The following is a 15,707-nucleotide window of genomic DNA, read 5'->3' as shown; positions in this document are numbered from 1 at the left end:
CCAAAACAGGAAACAACATAAGAAATAAAATACATAATTCCCATAAATATATATAGCACTACATTGATATTCAAATTGATCCATTCAGCAGATGCTCAAAACCAGAGTGACCCACAGTTAGTGCATTCATTTTAAGATTGCCAGGTAAGACAACCATATATCACAGTCGTATCCCAACCACGTATCACAAACAGTGCCTTCGGGAAGTATTCAGACCCCTTGACTTTTTCCACATTTTTTTTACGTTACAGACTTATTCTAAAATCGATTAAATAAAACCAAATCAGTCAGCAATCTACACACAATACCCTACAATGACAAAGCGAAAATAGATTTTTATAAATGTTTGCAAATTTATTACAAATAAAAAACAGAAATACCTTATTTACATAAGTATTCAGACCCTTTGCTACGGGACTCGAAATTGAGCTCAGGTGCATCCTGTTTTCATTGATCATCCTTTAAATGTTTCTACAACTTGGCTGGAGTCCACCTGTGGTAAATTCAACTGATTGGACATGATTTGAAAAGGCACACACCTGTATATTTAAGGTCCCACAGTTGGCAGTGCATGTTACAGCAAAAACCATTCCATGAGGTGGAAGGAATTGGCTGTAGAGCTGCGAAACAGTATTGCGTCGAGACACAGATCTGGGGAAGGGTACCAAAAAATGTCTGCAGCATTGAAGGTCCCAAAAAACTCAGTGGCCTCCATCATTATTAAATGAAAGATGTTTGGAACCACCAAAATTCTTCCTTGAGCTGGCCAGTCAAACTGAGCAATAGTGGGAGAAGGTCTTGGTCAGGGAGGTGACCAAGAACCCAATGGTCACTCTGACAGAGCTCTAGAATTATTCTGTGGAAATGGGAGAACCTTCCAGAAGGACAACCATCTCTGCAGCACTCCACCAATCAGGCCTTTAAAACTTCTTAGGGCTAGACCCCTTTTTTATCAATTTCCTGTCTGAATGACGTACCCAAAGTAAACTGCCTGTAGCTCAGGCCCTGAAACCAGGATATGCATATAATTGGTACCATTGGAAAGAAAACACTGAAGTTTGTAGAAATGTTAAAATAATGTGGGAGAATATAACACGATAGATATGGTAGGATAATGTTTTTTAATTGCAAGCGAAAGGTCATATTGAAAATTAGCTCCGTTGATGCAATTCCTATGGCTTCCAAAGGGTGTCAGCAGTCTTCCGGGTTGGAGCGAGCGGTCGCATCTGCACTCGGTCCGCAGGTAGTATTACATTTCATTACATTTCATTACATTTCATTATAGTACAACGGTTTGATTTGTCTAATCTTATCAATTTCTTCTTAGCTAGCTACACAGCCGTCTTTGTATCATAGATAATTGTGTAATTATCGTATTTCGTCGTCCTAACGCAGTCTACACTGCCCTGCAGCTAGCCAGCTAGCTAACGTCCACCGTTAGCTAGTCCACCGTCTACCGATTAGCAGCACAAATATTACACTCAACTGAACGACTTGATTAGTGTAGTGTTAGCTAGCTACATAGTTGTCTTTGCTGTCTTCGTACCCAAGATAATTGTGTAGTTTAGAGTGTGTAGTTTTATGTCGTCCTTAACATAGGAGACTCTGCTAGCTAGCCAACAGCTAGCCAACGTCTACCGAACAGAACTTCTGCACTCAACAATCCGGTCGCATTTCGCTTCGCTCCACAGGTAGTATCACATTTTTCATTTCATTTCATTACAGTACAACGGCTTGATTTGTTTGATCGTAGCTAGCTACATAGCTAGCTACACAGCCGTCTTTGTATCAAAGATAATTGTGTAGTCTAGAGCGATTTCCTAGGTTAGTTAGCCAGCTATTGTCGTTCTTTTAACGCAACGTAACGTAATCAACACTGCTAGCTAGCCAGCTAGCCCCGAATAGCAGCACAGTAGAAACTATTACACTCAACGGAACGACTTGATTAGTGTAGTGTCAACAACGCAGCCAATGCCAACTAGCCTACTTAGTCAACAACGCAGCCTCTGCCAGCTAGCCTACTTCAGCAGTACTGTATCATTTTAATCATTTTAGTCAATAAGATTCTTGCTACGTAAGCTTAACTCTCTGAACACTCGTGACGTGTAGTCCACTTGTCATTCCAATCTCCTTTGCATTAGCGTAGCCTCTTGTGTAGCCTGTCAACTATGTGTCTGTCTATCCCTGTTCTCTCCTCTCTGCACAGACCATACAAACGCTCCACACCGCGTGGCCGCGGCCACCCTAATCTGGTGGTCCCAGCGCGCACGACCCACGTGGAGTTCCAGGTCTCCGGTAGCCTCTGGAACTGCCGATCTGCGGCCAACAAGGCAGAGTTCATCTCCGCCTATGTCTCCCTCCAGTCCCTCGACTTCTTGGCACTGACGGAAACATGGATCACCACAGACAACACTGCTACTCCTACTGCTCTCTCTTCGTCTGCCCACGTGTTCTCGCACACCCCGAGAGCTTCTGGTCAGCGGGGTGGTGGCACCGGGATCCTCATTTCTCCCAAGTGGTCATTCTCTCTTTCTCCCCTTACCCATCTGTCTATCGCCTCCTTTGAATTCCATGCTGTCACAGTTACCAGCCCTTTCAAGCTTAACATCCTTATCATTTATCGCCCTCCAGGTTCCTCGGAGAGTTCATCAATGAGCTTGATGCCTTGATAAGCTCCTTTCCTGAGGACGGCTCACCTCTCACAGTTCTGGGCGACTTTAACCTCCCCACGCCTACCTTTGACTCATTCCTCTCTGCCTCCTTCTTTCCACTCCTCTCCTCTTTTGACCTCACCCTCTCACCTTCCCCCTACTCACAAGGCAGGAAATACGCTCGACCTCATCTTTACTAGATGCTGTTCTTCCACTAACCTCGTTGCAACTCCCCTCCAAGTCTCCGACCACTACCTTGTATCCTTTTCCCTCTCGCTCTCATCCAACACTTCCCACACTGCCCCTACTCGGATGGTATCGCGCCGTCCCAACCTTCGCTCTCTCTCCCCCGCTACTCTCTCCTCTTCCATCCTATCATCTCTTCCCTCTGCTCAAACCTTCTCCAACCTATCTCCTGATTCTGCCTCCTCAACCCTCCTCTCCTCCCTTTCTGCATCCTTTGACTCTCTATGTCCCCTATCCTCCAGGCCGGCTCGGTCCTCCCCTCCCGCTCCGTGGCTCGACGACTCATTGCGAGCTCACAGAACAGGGCTCCGGGCAGCCGAGCGGAAATGGAGGAAAACTCGCCTCCCTGCGGACCTGACATCCTTTCACTCCCTCCTCTCTACATTTTCCTCTTCTCTCTCTGCTGCTAAAGCCACTTTCTACCACTCTAAATTCCAAGCATCTGCCTCTAACCCTAGGAAGCTCTTTGCAACCTTCTCCTCCCTCCTGAATCCTCCTCCCCTCCCCCCCTCCTCCCTCTCTGCAGATGACTTCGTCAACCATTTTGAAAAGAAGGTCGACGACATCCGATCCTCGTTTGCTAAGTCAAACGACACCGCTGGTTCTGCTCACACTGCCCTACCCTGTGCTCTGACCTCTTTCTCCCTCTCTCTCCAGATGAAATCTCGCGTCTTGTGACGGCCGGCCGCCCTACAACCTGCCCGCTTGACCCTATCCCCTCCTCTCTTCTCCAGACCATTTCCGGAGACCTCCTCCCTTACCTCACCTCGCTCATCAACTCATCCCTGACCGCTGGCTACGTCCCTTCCGTCTTCAAGAGAGCGAGAGTTGCACCCCTTCTGAAAAAACCTACACTCGATCCCTCCGATGTCAACAACTACAGACCAGTATCCCTTCTTTCTTTTCTCTCCAAAACTCTTGAACGTGCCGTCCTTGGCCAGCTCTCCCGCTATCTCTCTCAGAATGACCTTCTTGATCCAAATCAGTCAGGTTTCAAGACTAGTCATTCAACTGAGACTGCTCTTCTCTGTATCACGGAGGCGCTCCGCACTGCTAAAGCTAACTCTCTCTCCTCTGCTCTCATCCTTCTAGACCTATCGGCTGCCTTCGATACTGTGAACCATCAGATCCTCCTCTCCACCCTCTCCGAGTTGGGCATCTCCGGCGCGGCCCACGCTTGGATTGCGTCCTACCTGACAGGTCGCTCCTACCAGGTGGCGTGGCGAGAATCCGTCTCCACACCACGTGCTCTCACCACTGGTGTCCCCCAGGGCTCTGTTCTAGGCCCTCTCCTATTCTCGCTATACACCAAGTCACTTGGCTCTGTCATAACCTCACATGGTCTCTCCTATCATTGCTATGCAGACGACACACAATTAATCTTCTCCTTTCCCCCTTCTGATGACCAGGTGGCGAATCGCATCTCTGCATGTCTGGCAGACATATCCGTGTGGATGACGGATCACCACCTCAAGCTGAACCTCGGCAAGACGGAGCTGCTCTTCCTCCCGGGGAAGGACTGCCCGTTCCATGATCTCGCCATCACGGTTGACAACTCCATTGTGTCCTCCTCCCAGAGCGCTAAGAACCTTGGCGTGATCCTGGACAACACCCTGTCGTTCTCAACTAACATCAAGGCGGTGGCCCGTTCCTGTAGGTTCATGCTCTACAACATCCGCAGAGTACGACCCTGCCTCACACAGGAAGCGGCGCAGGTCCTAATCCAGGCACTTGTCATCTCCCGTCTGGATTACTGCAACTCGCTGTTGGCTGGGCTCCCTGCCTGTGCCATTAAACCCCTACAACTCATCCAGAACGCCGCAGCCCGTCTGGTGTTCAACCTTCCCAAGTTCTCTCACGTCACCCCGCTCCTCCGCTCCCTCCACTGGCTTCCAGTTGAAGCTCGCATCCGCTACAAGACCATGGTGCTTGCCTACGGAGCTGTGAGGGGAACGGCACCTCAGTACCTCCAGGCTCTGATCAGGCCCTACACCCAAACAAGGGCACTGCGTTCATCCACCTCTGGCCTGCTCGCCTCCCTACCACTGAGGAAGTACAGTTCCCGCTCAGCCCAGTCAAAACTGTTCGCTGCTCTGGCCCCCCAATGGTGGAACAAACTCCCTCACGACGCCAGGACAGCGGAGTCAATCACCACCTTCCGGAGACACCTGAAACCCCACCTCTTTAAGGAATACCTAGGATAGGATAAAGTAATCCCTCTCACCCCCCCTCCCCCTGAAAAGATTTAGATGCACTACTGTTCCACTGGAGGTCATAAGGTGAATGCACCAATTTGTAAGTCGCTCTGGATAAGAGCGTCTGCTAAATGACTTAAATGTAAATGTAAATGCAGTCTATGGCCAAGATATCAGTTTTAGTAGAAGGACACAGTCTTGGAAATTTGTGTTTGCACGCGCCATGAAGACATTACGCACCTACTAAAATCGGTTTCCTATTGAACATACTTCTTTCCGAAATAAATATTATAGTTTGATTACATTTTAAGGTATCTGAGGAGTAAATAGAAATGTATTTTGACTTGTCAAATAAAGTTTAGGGGTAGATTTTTGGATTCCTTTCTCTGCAAGTTGAACGAGTGGATAACTCAAATCGATGGCACCAACTAAACATACTTTTTGGGATAAAAAGATTTTATCTAACAAAACGACACTACATGTTATAGCTGGGACCCTATGGATGACAAATCAGAGGAAGATTATCAAAAAGTATGTGAATATTTCATCTTTATATGTGAATGTATGAAACCTGTGCCAGTGGAAAAATATTTTGATGTGGTGTGCCGTCCTCAAACAATCACATGGCATGTTTTCGCTGTAATACCTACTGTAAATCGGACAGTACAGTTCAGCCAATATAAGACACTTATATGTACCTAAATGTTTAAAATCCATAATATTTATGATTATTTATTTGAATTGTGCGCCCTCCAGATTCACTGGAGTTTGTGCCGGTAGCGGGACACCGATCCTTAAGAAGTGGCCAGATGAAAGCCACTCCTCAGTAAAAGACACATGACAGCCTGCTTGGAGTTTGCCAAAGGCACCTAAAGACTCTCAGACCATGAGAAACAAGATTATCTGGTCTGATGAAACCAAGATTGAACTCTTTGGCTTGAATGCCAACCGTCCCTACGGTGAAGGATGGTGCTGGCAGCATCATGCTGTGGGGATGTTTTTCAGCGGCAGGGATTGGGAGACTAGTCAGGATCGAGGCAAAGGTGAACAGAGCAAAGTACAGAAAGATCCATGATGAAAACCTGATCCAGAGTGCTCAGGAACTCAGACTGGGGCCAACAGGACAACAACCCTAAGCACACAGCCAAGACAACACAGGAGTGGCTTCGGGCCAAGTCTCTGAATGTCTTTGAGTGGCCCAGCCAGAGCCCGGACTTGAACCCCATCAAACATCTCTGGAGAGACCTGAAAATAGCTGTGCAGCAATGCTCCCCATCCAGCCTGACAGAGCTTGAAGGGATCTGCAGAGAAGAATGAGAGAAACTCCCCAAATACCGGTGTGCCAAGAAAACTCGAGGCTGTAATCGCTGCCGAAGGTGCTTCAACAAGGGTCTGAATACTTATGTAAATGTGATATTTCAGTGTTTTATTATTCATTTGCAAAAATTTCTAAAAGCCTGTTTTTGCTTTTTCATTCTGGGGTATTGTGTGTAGATTGATGAGGGGGGGAAAGGATTTAATCCATTTCAGAACAAGGCTGTAAAGTAACAAAATATGGAAAAAGTCAAGGGGTCTGAATACTTTTTGAATGCACTGTACATAATACAATACACAATACAACGTAAAATACAATAGAAAATGCATTCAGCGAGTTTGCAGCAAGCGGTTTTGTTTTCGTTAAATTTTGGTCGTGGGCAAAAGTCCTATCATCTCACACGATACGATCTACAGACTGCCGTCAAACAGTCATACATCCTGTTTATGTTTTGGCTGATACAGGAAGGAGGAAACCCACTCGTTCTTATATCTTTTCCTATTATCGCCTCCCACTCTCCTGTTGGCTGGTGTGAGAGAGTTTGTTTAATTCAAGTGCTAACTCTTTCTGTAGACTGTCTGTATTTATAGAACAGAGATGTATTTATAGAACTGAGATCGAATATATCAGGTCACTTTTACTGTGAGCTGATAGATCTGAAAGATCACATGGGATTTACTAATACAGTGATGTATCACAATGAGTAAGCACTGATTTACAATGTCTAACAGTGTCTGAATCCATGTGTTTTTTTCATTATGAGAGAGGAGAGAGTGAGAGAGATAGTGAGATCTTGTGGAGCTGTGAAGCCTGTAAAGGTTGTTGTTATAGTCACCTGAGTGTATCATTTGATCGTAACTCACACCCCTAACTATGAACAGTGTTTTCACATAGAAACAATGGTTTGACAACCCAAATGCTCTTAAAAACCTTTTCTAACACCAGTCAATTAGTCTGATATACTGAAACCCCTTTAGAGTGTCCAAACATCCCAGCGTGTTTATTGAATGTAGAAGCTGAAGTTAATGCTAACTGGCAAGAGGTACTTCCCATTTGTCAGCAGACAGCTCCCATTCCTCCTAAGAAACGCTAAGGGACCTAGCCTGCTAAATTAATTATGTTTTCTCATGCTATGGGGTTTGCATATTTTAAAAGAACACTTCATGGGGAAAAAAATACATTGGCTTTTGAGACAATTACAACCAAATGTGATATATTTTCTCAGCTGTGATAATACACTATATACACAGCATACAATGACATTCTAGACAATTCTGTGCTTCCAACTTTATGGCAACAGTTTGGGGAAGGCTCTTTCCTGTTTCAGCATGACAATGACCCTGTACACAAAGTGAGGTTCATACAGGAATGGTTTGTCAAGATTGGTGTGGAAGAACTTGACTGGCCTGCACAGAGCCCTGACCTCAACCCCATCAAACGTCTTTGGGATGAATGTTGTTGTGGCTGAATGGAAGCAAGTCCCCTCTGCCATGTTCCAACATCTAGTGAAAAGCCTTACCAGAAGAGTGGAGGCTGTTATAGCAGCAAAGGGGGGACCAACTCCATATTTATGCCCATGATTTTGGAATGAGATGTTTGACGAGCAGGTGTCCACATACATTTGGTCATGTAGTGTATATAACGGACTGGTGTCACAGAATATAATCCCTTTAAAATCCTCTTAATGTTTTCTCTTTTGACAGGAAACATAACAAGCCTACTATAAGTAAACATGGCTTATAGCTTTCGGACATAAAAAATACACTCAGCCACCCCATTACATGTTACTTGGAAAAGTAGAAGTCTCTCGGGTGTTGATTTATTTATTTATTCATGATGTGGGCTTTTCAACTTTGTTGAATTGAGATGCAGGCTGTGCACACTGAGTAAATGGTCATACCATTATGGTAACCTTTTAAAATTCACAGCCAATCATAATATATTTTCAGGGCCAGATTAACAAATCTTAAGCCCCTATCGATTCAGGACCAGGGACAGTTACCGCGCAAAGAAAACAGGTGGGCGGCCTCCGCCATTTCAGCATCACCAGCTGGACAGAGCCTCTCCAGCGGACGAGCATTAAGCATTATTACAAAAAGTGTCATGGTTTACCTTAAAACCATTTCCTCCTTGATTTTCCGAGCAACAAAATCTGCAATGTGCTTGAAATCAAGTGCCCTGAGTACATCACTCTCAAGAGCCCAAGAGTCAAATGGTTCAGTCTTTCCTGTCCTATCGTGGATCTCAGTCTGTTTTTTTCTGTATTTTTTGTCTAAATTCTTGCTCCTGCTGTTCTTTTATTTTCGGTAATTTCCTATTCTGGGCCCCACTCAAGCCACTCTCACTTTTTCCCAACATAGTTAGCAATACTTTTTTTCTCATGATCACAGCAGACAACGAAAACCACGTTGTGTACATGTACAAATACGTGCTAAATTTGGTTAATAGCTTTCTGATTGGATTATGAATCGACACATCTCACACAATTTACCAGTAGCATACTCCCATGTATTTATTATGCATTTTTTTTCAAAACGTATTTTGTATTAATCAGTTACCTAACCAAGGCAGGGCCCCCCAGTTACCCACGTGGGCCCCATACCTCCTCTCATCCCCCCATCTGATGATTATTTTGTATACCTCTGGCCCTTCTTTGGACACTGTGTTAACTAACCTCCAGACAGCTTCAATGCCATACAACTCTCCTTCCATGGCCTCCAACTGCTCTTAAATGCAAGTAAAACTAAATGCATGCTATTCAACCGATCGCTGCCCACACCTGCCCGCCCGTCCAGCATCATTACTCGGACGGTTCTGACTTAGAATATGTGGACACATTACAAATACCTAGGTGTCTGGTTAGACTGTAAACTCTCCTTCCAGACTCACATTAAGCATCTCCAATCCAAAATCAAAGCTAGAATCGGCTCCCTATTTCCCAACAAAGCCTCCTTCACTCATGCTGCCAAACATACCCTTGTAAAACTGACTATCCTATCGATCCTTGACTTTGGCGTTGTCATTTACAAAATAGCCTCCGACACTCTACTCAGCAAATTGGATGCAATCTATCACAGTGCCATCCGTTTTGTCACCAAAGCCCCATATACTACCCACCACTGCGACCTGTATGCTCTCGTTGGCTGGCCCGCACTTCATATTTGTCGCCAAACCCACTGGCTTCAGGTCATCTATAAGTCTTTGCTACATAAAGCCCAGCCATATCTCAGCTCACTGGTCACCATAGCAGCACCCACCCGTAGCACACGCTCCAGCAGGTATATCTCACTGGTCACCCCCAAAGCCAATTCCTACTTTGGCCGCCTTTCCTTCCTGTTCTCTGCTGCCAATAACTGGAACAAACTGCAAAAATCCCTGAAGCTGGAGACTCATATCTCCCTCAGTAATGTTAAGCACCAGCTGTCAGAGTAGCTCACAGATCACTGCACCTGTACATAGCCCATCTGTAAATAGCCCATCCAACTACCTCATCCCCCATACTGTTATTTATTTATTTTATTTTGCTCCTTTGCACCCCATTATCTCTACTTGCACACTCATCTTCTGCACATCTATCACTCCAGTGTATAATTGCTATATTGCAATTATTTCGCCACTGTGGCCGATTTATTGCCTTACCTCCCTTATCCTACCTCATTTGTACACACTGTATATAGACATTTTCTATTGTGTTATTGACTGCATGTTTGTTTATTCCATGTGTAAGTCTGTGTTGTTGTTTGTGTCGCACTGCTTTGCTTTATCTTGGCCAGGTCGCAGTTGTAAATGAGAACTTGTTCTCAACTAGCCTACCTGGTTGAATAAAGGTGAAATAAATCAATTAAAAATTAGCAACAGGTCATCTACCCTCATTGAGAGTGAGCTCCTGCGCTTGTCGATTGCCGATCAAAAAAATACCAATATTTTACAGTGGGATCTGAAATTATTGACACCCTTGATAAAGATGAGTCAGGGTAGCCTAGTGGTTAGAGCGTTGGACTAGTAACCGGAAGGTTGCAAGTTCAAACCCCCGAGCTGACAAGGTACAAATCTGTCGTTCTGCCCCTGAACAGGCAGTTAACCTACTGTTCCTAGGCCGTCATTGAAAATTAGAATTTGTTCTTAACTGACTTGCCTAGTTAAATCAATTGAAAAAAATTAAATACTGAGCTTCAGTATATTGTATGCTAATTTATGTTGATGAAATGATACAATATTATACCAATACAATTGCTCAGTGAAAGAGATTTTGTAATAATATATATTTTTTCAAAAAGTTAGGGGTCAAAATTATAGGATAATGGCATTGAGCCTTTTTCTAAAATGTTTATGAGATTGGAGAATCTTGAAGAAAAAGAAACACACACCTATTAGGCGAGGTGCTGGCTAGCGGAGTGGAAAACTTGAAATAAAGGAGAGCGCACACTCTAGGAGCTCAGACGCAAAAATGTAATGTCCAACGTTTCGACAGCCAAATCTGTCTTCATCAGGGTATAATCACAAACACTGCGGGATGACTCGTTTATATAGTGTCAAAAGACACAGGTGTCTGTAATCATGGCCAAGTGTGGCTTAATATCATTGGTTAATTATCAAATATTAAAATGGTATACAATGAACAGCATACAAAACAATGGATGGCATACGAGCATAGATTAATTTTAGACTACACAAGCTTCTAATGTGAAGACAGCATAATAGTTTATCATAATTTTAAGCTAAATATTCTGATCTTTGTGTCAGCCACATTGCATAAAAAATTACCTTTTTATGCTAGTGGTTGTATTAATTTGGGAACTATTGCATCCCACAACTGTCCCTGATTATGTTTGGAATATTTATTTCTGGCACAGAATAGAACATGTTGACTTTTGTACTATGGGGGTTAGTAGATTGACATAGGCTAGTGCCTTTGCTGTTCGTTAGACCTACTCATCTTGTTGGCTGACGAAAAGTGAATGTGGACAGTTCTTCCAATATCTTTAATATGCACCTCGGAATTGGATAAGGACCCGCACAGCGTCCCTGATGTGTCAGTCTTCACTTGTAGTCTGTGAGAAAGACCCAATCACGTGATGGAAAGCACGCAACACTCAGGGAGAAGGGCACAACAAAGGAATGGATTATTTTAGGGTGCATTGTGGCCACAAAGGGGATACTGCTGTGAAATCCGAGGCATTATCAAGTGCTTGTCAAATTGTGAATGAGAGACTAATGAAGTGTGTACAGCTTGTGCAAAAAAAACAAATCAGAGCTCACGCCTTTCAAGCTACTTTTTCCAAATCATCCCTAGAGTCGCATCATGCAGCCTTAAAATGTATTAAAAATAGAAAAATAGAAAATTGAGAGTGCGTGCCGACACTGAGATTACCGTTATATGAAAGAGAAGAAACCAGACACATCTGCTGACCCCCGTCATGGTGGCGGGATAACCACTCTTGTTTTCCATTATTGGCTATGCTTGCTAAAGATTAGATGTGCATTTGCGCTACCAGCACTGAGTCAGAGAGGGTGTTCAGCATATCAGGGAACATAGTTACCTCTCTCCGGTCTTCACTAAAGTCCGACAAAGTAAAGATGCTGGTGTTTCTTAATCTGAACTTCATAGTCTAACTTTGGCTAGTGTTATAGCCTATGATAGTGGACTGAAACAATAGCCATTATCAACAACAGGCAGCATAAACTTTGAGCGCAAAATATGTATTATTTTCCGTTGGGCTATATTTTTGATTTACATTATTACAAGTTAATTATTTGTTCCTCATGTGTGCTTTATAACCAACCCCTTTTTAAAATAAAAAATATGAAAATTCCTATATGAATGCTGAATTTGCAGGCACTATTTGTCGCAATGCTGATGTCACCATGCTTCATTAAGTTGCCTTCAGTAAAAAAATGTTTTTTAAAGACCATAAATAAAATTGTGTGTATGCTAAATCATAGCAGCTTAATCATAATATAATGCTGATAATTGGCCATTTTAAATCCAAAATAATTCCACCCATATAAGCGATTACACTGCGACAAGAAATGGTGTATGCCTTTTTTCCAAATTCGTTTTTTACATCATCAATATAGTGGAATCATGCTGCCCATGTATGTTTTGATTTCATAAGCCATTCCACGGTTTATGTTGTTCACAACTAAAGTTGCCAAATAACTCTAAATCAAGCATATAACCTGTTTCAAATGATCCCTTTTTAAGCTGAACACAGAATAAACGATCCACGTGTGCACTAGCTCTGAAAAATATATAATTTGTGTTTTATTCAGTGAAGTTCATCTTACTGTAAAATAATATAATATAAAATAATGGCACCTCTTCATGTTATAAAGTTTCATACGAAAGACTTGCCTAAAATAAATAATGGATATATTGTGATGGTGTACAGACAATTCAATGGATTTATTACACTTTAGACTTTTCAAATGTAGATGTTTGGTATTTGGTATTTTATTAGGATCCCCATTAGCTGTTGCAGATCATTTTGATGCCAAACCCTGACTAGTGTGCTTGGCCAATGCACCAGTTCCAATCCAAGTGCCAATGCCGTTTAGCAAACTCCAGGTGTTTACATTTGTTGGATGACATGAAAATAAAGATATTTGGCCACGCACACAAGTGGTGTGTTTGGCATCAAAATGAGAATGCATATACAGAAAAGAACCCCATACCTACTGTAAAGTATGGTGGTGGATATTTGATGTTATGAGGCTATTTTTGCTTTCGTCCTGAGGCCCTTGTTAAGGTAAACGGTATCATGAACTTGACCTTTTATCAGGATATTTTAGCCAAAATGCTGGTTGTCTCTGCCAGGAGGCTGACACTTGGCCACAAGTGGATCTTCTAGCAAGACAATAACCCCAAGCCCACATCACAATCCACAAAGAAAAGGTTAATTGGCCATTTCATTTTGCAATGGCCATTTCGTTCTCCGGACTCCGGAAACCTGTGGTTTGAATTGAAGAGGGCAGAAAAGGGATATCAAAGATCTGAAAGGATTCTGTATGGAGGAATGGTGTAATGATCCCACCCAATGTGTTCTCCAACTGATAAAACATTTGAGAAAAAGGCTCAGTGCAGTTATCCTTGCAAGGTATTGAAAACAGCATTACTTCTTAAACAAAATCTCTTTCTCTGAGCAATGTTATTAGCATTAAATAATGTAATTTCCCCATCATTTTGAGCATAGCTCAGTATTTTAATTATTTATTTTCTACAGTCATTTTTGCTCATATTTAACAAGGGTGTCAATAATTCTGGACTCCACTTGCCATTTACCTTTTTCTCTGCCTCAAGGGCTCACTATGGACCCATTGCTCAGGCTCTGTATCCCTTGCAAATGGACAAACATTCGAATAAAGATGCTTGCTGCAAACTAGCTTTTTCATCCTCATTGCAGTCCAATGGGGTAGAAATAGCATCTGAGTAAATTGAGCACTTTGATCAGAGTCAATATCATTGACAGTGCAGCGTACATGAGAGGTCAACTCATTGTATACATGTCGAGCTAAATCATCAGTTTAAAGAGTGCCCCCTGAGGCTCTAATGCTCCACAGACACAAGTAAGCAAATGTTATATTGATAAAGTGCCTTTAAGATGCACTATTGCTATTCAGACAGATGGAGAATAAATTAATATTTTTGATCAGCAGAAAACACATTTGCGTCACATTTTTGCTCTTTAGAATAATAAAGAAAATGAATTGTTATGAGTAGTGGAACACCATTTAGTCCAGTTTTTAATACATACAGTACTTTCCTTCAACAATCAATGTACAAAAAAGTTGTTATTCAAAACCTAATGATGGAAACAGAAGACTGTCAACAAGCCTAAGTACATAGAGTGCTTTAAGATCGCAAATTTGTCTGCAAAGCTATAGGCCTCTGAAAAAGGTGCAATTAATTGAATACCTACAGAAACAAAGGCGACTGAAATAAAAGGCTGTTTACTGGAGTGTTTGCTCGAAGCTGTTGTGGAAGTTGTTAGTGGAGAGAAACAAAAATAAGAAGTGCTTCTACATCTGCATTGCTTGCTCTCTGGGGTTTTAGGCTTGTTTTAAGTGTAAGCACTTTGATGATGTAAAAAGGGCTCCATGTTGTGATACCGAGGGAAAAATAAGGAGTGCACAGTAAAGTTACATATTTTTTTAAATTCTCAAAAAGGGTGCTCACTGGATTAGGGACATATTCAATTATGAGATATGGCTTTTGTTCTTGAATTTAGGAGAAAGTGTATATGTATGGTACAAAAAAAACTAGGGGCTTCTTTAGGAAGTGGAAGACATTTACATCTACATTTACATTTTTACATTTAAGCCATTTAAACTGGCCTGGGCCCTAGGACCATGTCCCAGGACTACCTGACATGATGACTCCTTGCTGTCCCCAGTCCACCTGGCCATGCTGCTGCTCCAGTTTCAACTGTTCTGCCTTACTATTATTCAACCATGCTGGTCATTTATGAACATTTGAACATCTTGGCCACGTTCTGTTATAATCTCCACCCGGCACAGCCAGAAGAGGACTGGCCACCCCACATATGCTCTCTCTAATTCTCTCTTTCTTTCTCTCTCTCGGAGGACCTGAGCCCTTGGACCGTGCCCCAGGACTACCTGACATGATGACTCCTTGCTGTCCCCAGTCCACCTGACTGTGCTGCTGCTCCAGTTTCAACTGTTCTGCCTTATTATTATTCGACCATGCTGGTCATTTATGAACATTTGAACATCTTGGTCATGTTCTGTTATAATCTCTACCCGGCACAGCCAGAAGAGGACTGGCCACCCCACATAGCCTGGTTCCTCTCTAGGTTTCTTCCTAGGTTTTGGCCTTTCTAGGGAGTTTTTCCTAGCCACCGTGCTTTTACACCTGCATTGTTTGCTGTTTGGGGTTTTAGGCTGGGTTTCTGTACAGCACTTTGAGATATCAGCTGATGTACGAAGGGCTATATAAATACATTTGATTTGATTTGATTTAGCAGACGCTCTTATCCAGAGCGACTTACAAATTGGTGCATTCACCTTATGACATCCAGTGGAACAGCCACTTTACAATAGTGCATCTAAATCTTTTAAGGGGGGTGAGAAGGATTACTTTATCCTATCCTAGGTATTCCTTAAAGAGGTGGGGTTTCAGGTGTCTCCGGAAGGTGGTGATTGACTCCGCTGTCCTGGCGTCGTGAGGGAGTTTGTTCCACCATTGGGGGGCCAGAGCAGCGAACAGTTTTGACTGGGCTGAGCGGGAACTGTACTTCCTCAGTGGTAGGGAGGCGAGCAGGCCAGAGGTGGATGAACGCA

At 43.2% G+C, this 15,707-nt stretch overlaps 1 long non-coding RNA gene across 1 annotated transcript in view; it reads right to left on the bottom strand.

Annotated features, from left to right (window-relative positions):
• Positions 1 to 10,434: 10,434 nt before the first annotated feature.
• Positions 10,435 to 15,707, bottom strand: part of LOC115129503 (uncharacterized) — a 173,039-nt gene continuing 167,766 nt past the window's right edge. Inside the window, exon 4 of the long non-coding RNA XR_010463953.1 lies at positions 10,435 to 10,489. This is a non-coding gene — a long non-coding RNA (uncharacterized LOC115129503). The remainder of the gene's footprint in view (positions 10,490 to 15,707) is intronic.

This window comes from Oncorhynchus nerka, linkage group LG5 (genome assembly GCF_034236695.1).
Source record: "Oncorhynchus nerka isolate Pitt River linkage group LG5, Oner_Uvic_2.0, whole genome shotgun sequence".
Taxonomy (NCBI): domain Eukaryota; kingdom Metazoa; phylum Chordata; class Actinopteri; order Salmoniformes; family Salmonidae; genus Oncorhynchus; species Oncorhynchus nerka.
The sequence above is the reverse complement of the archived record's forward strand: the minus strand, read 5'-3'. Positions and strand labels throughout refer to the sequence as shown.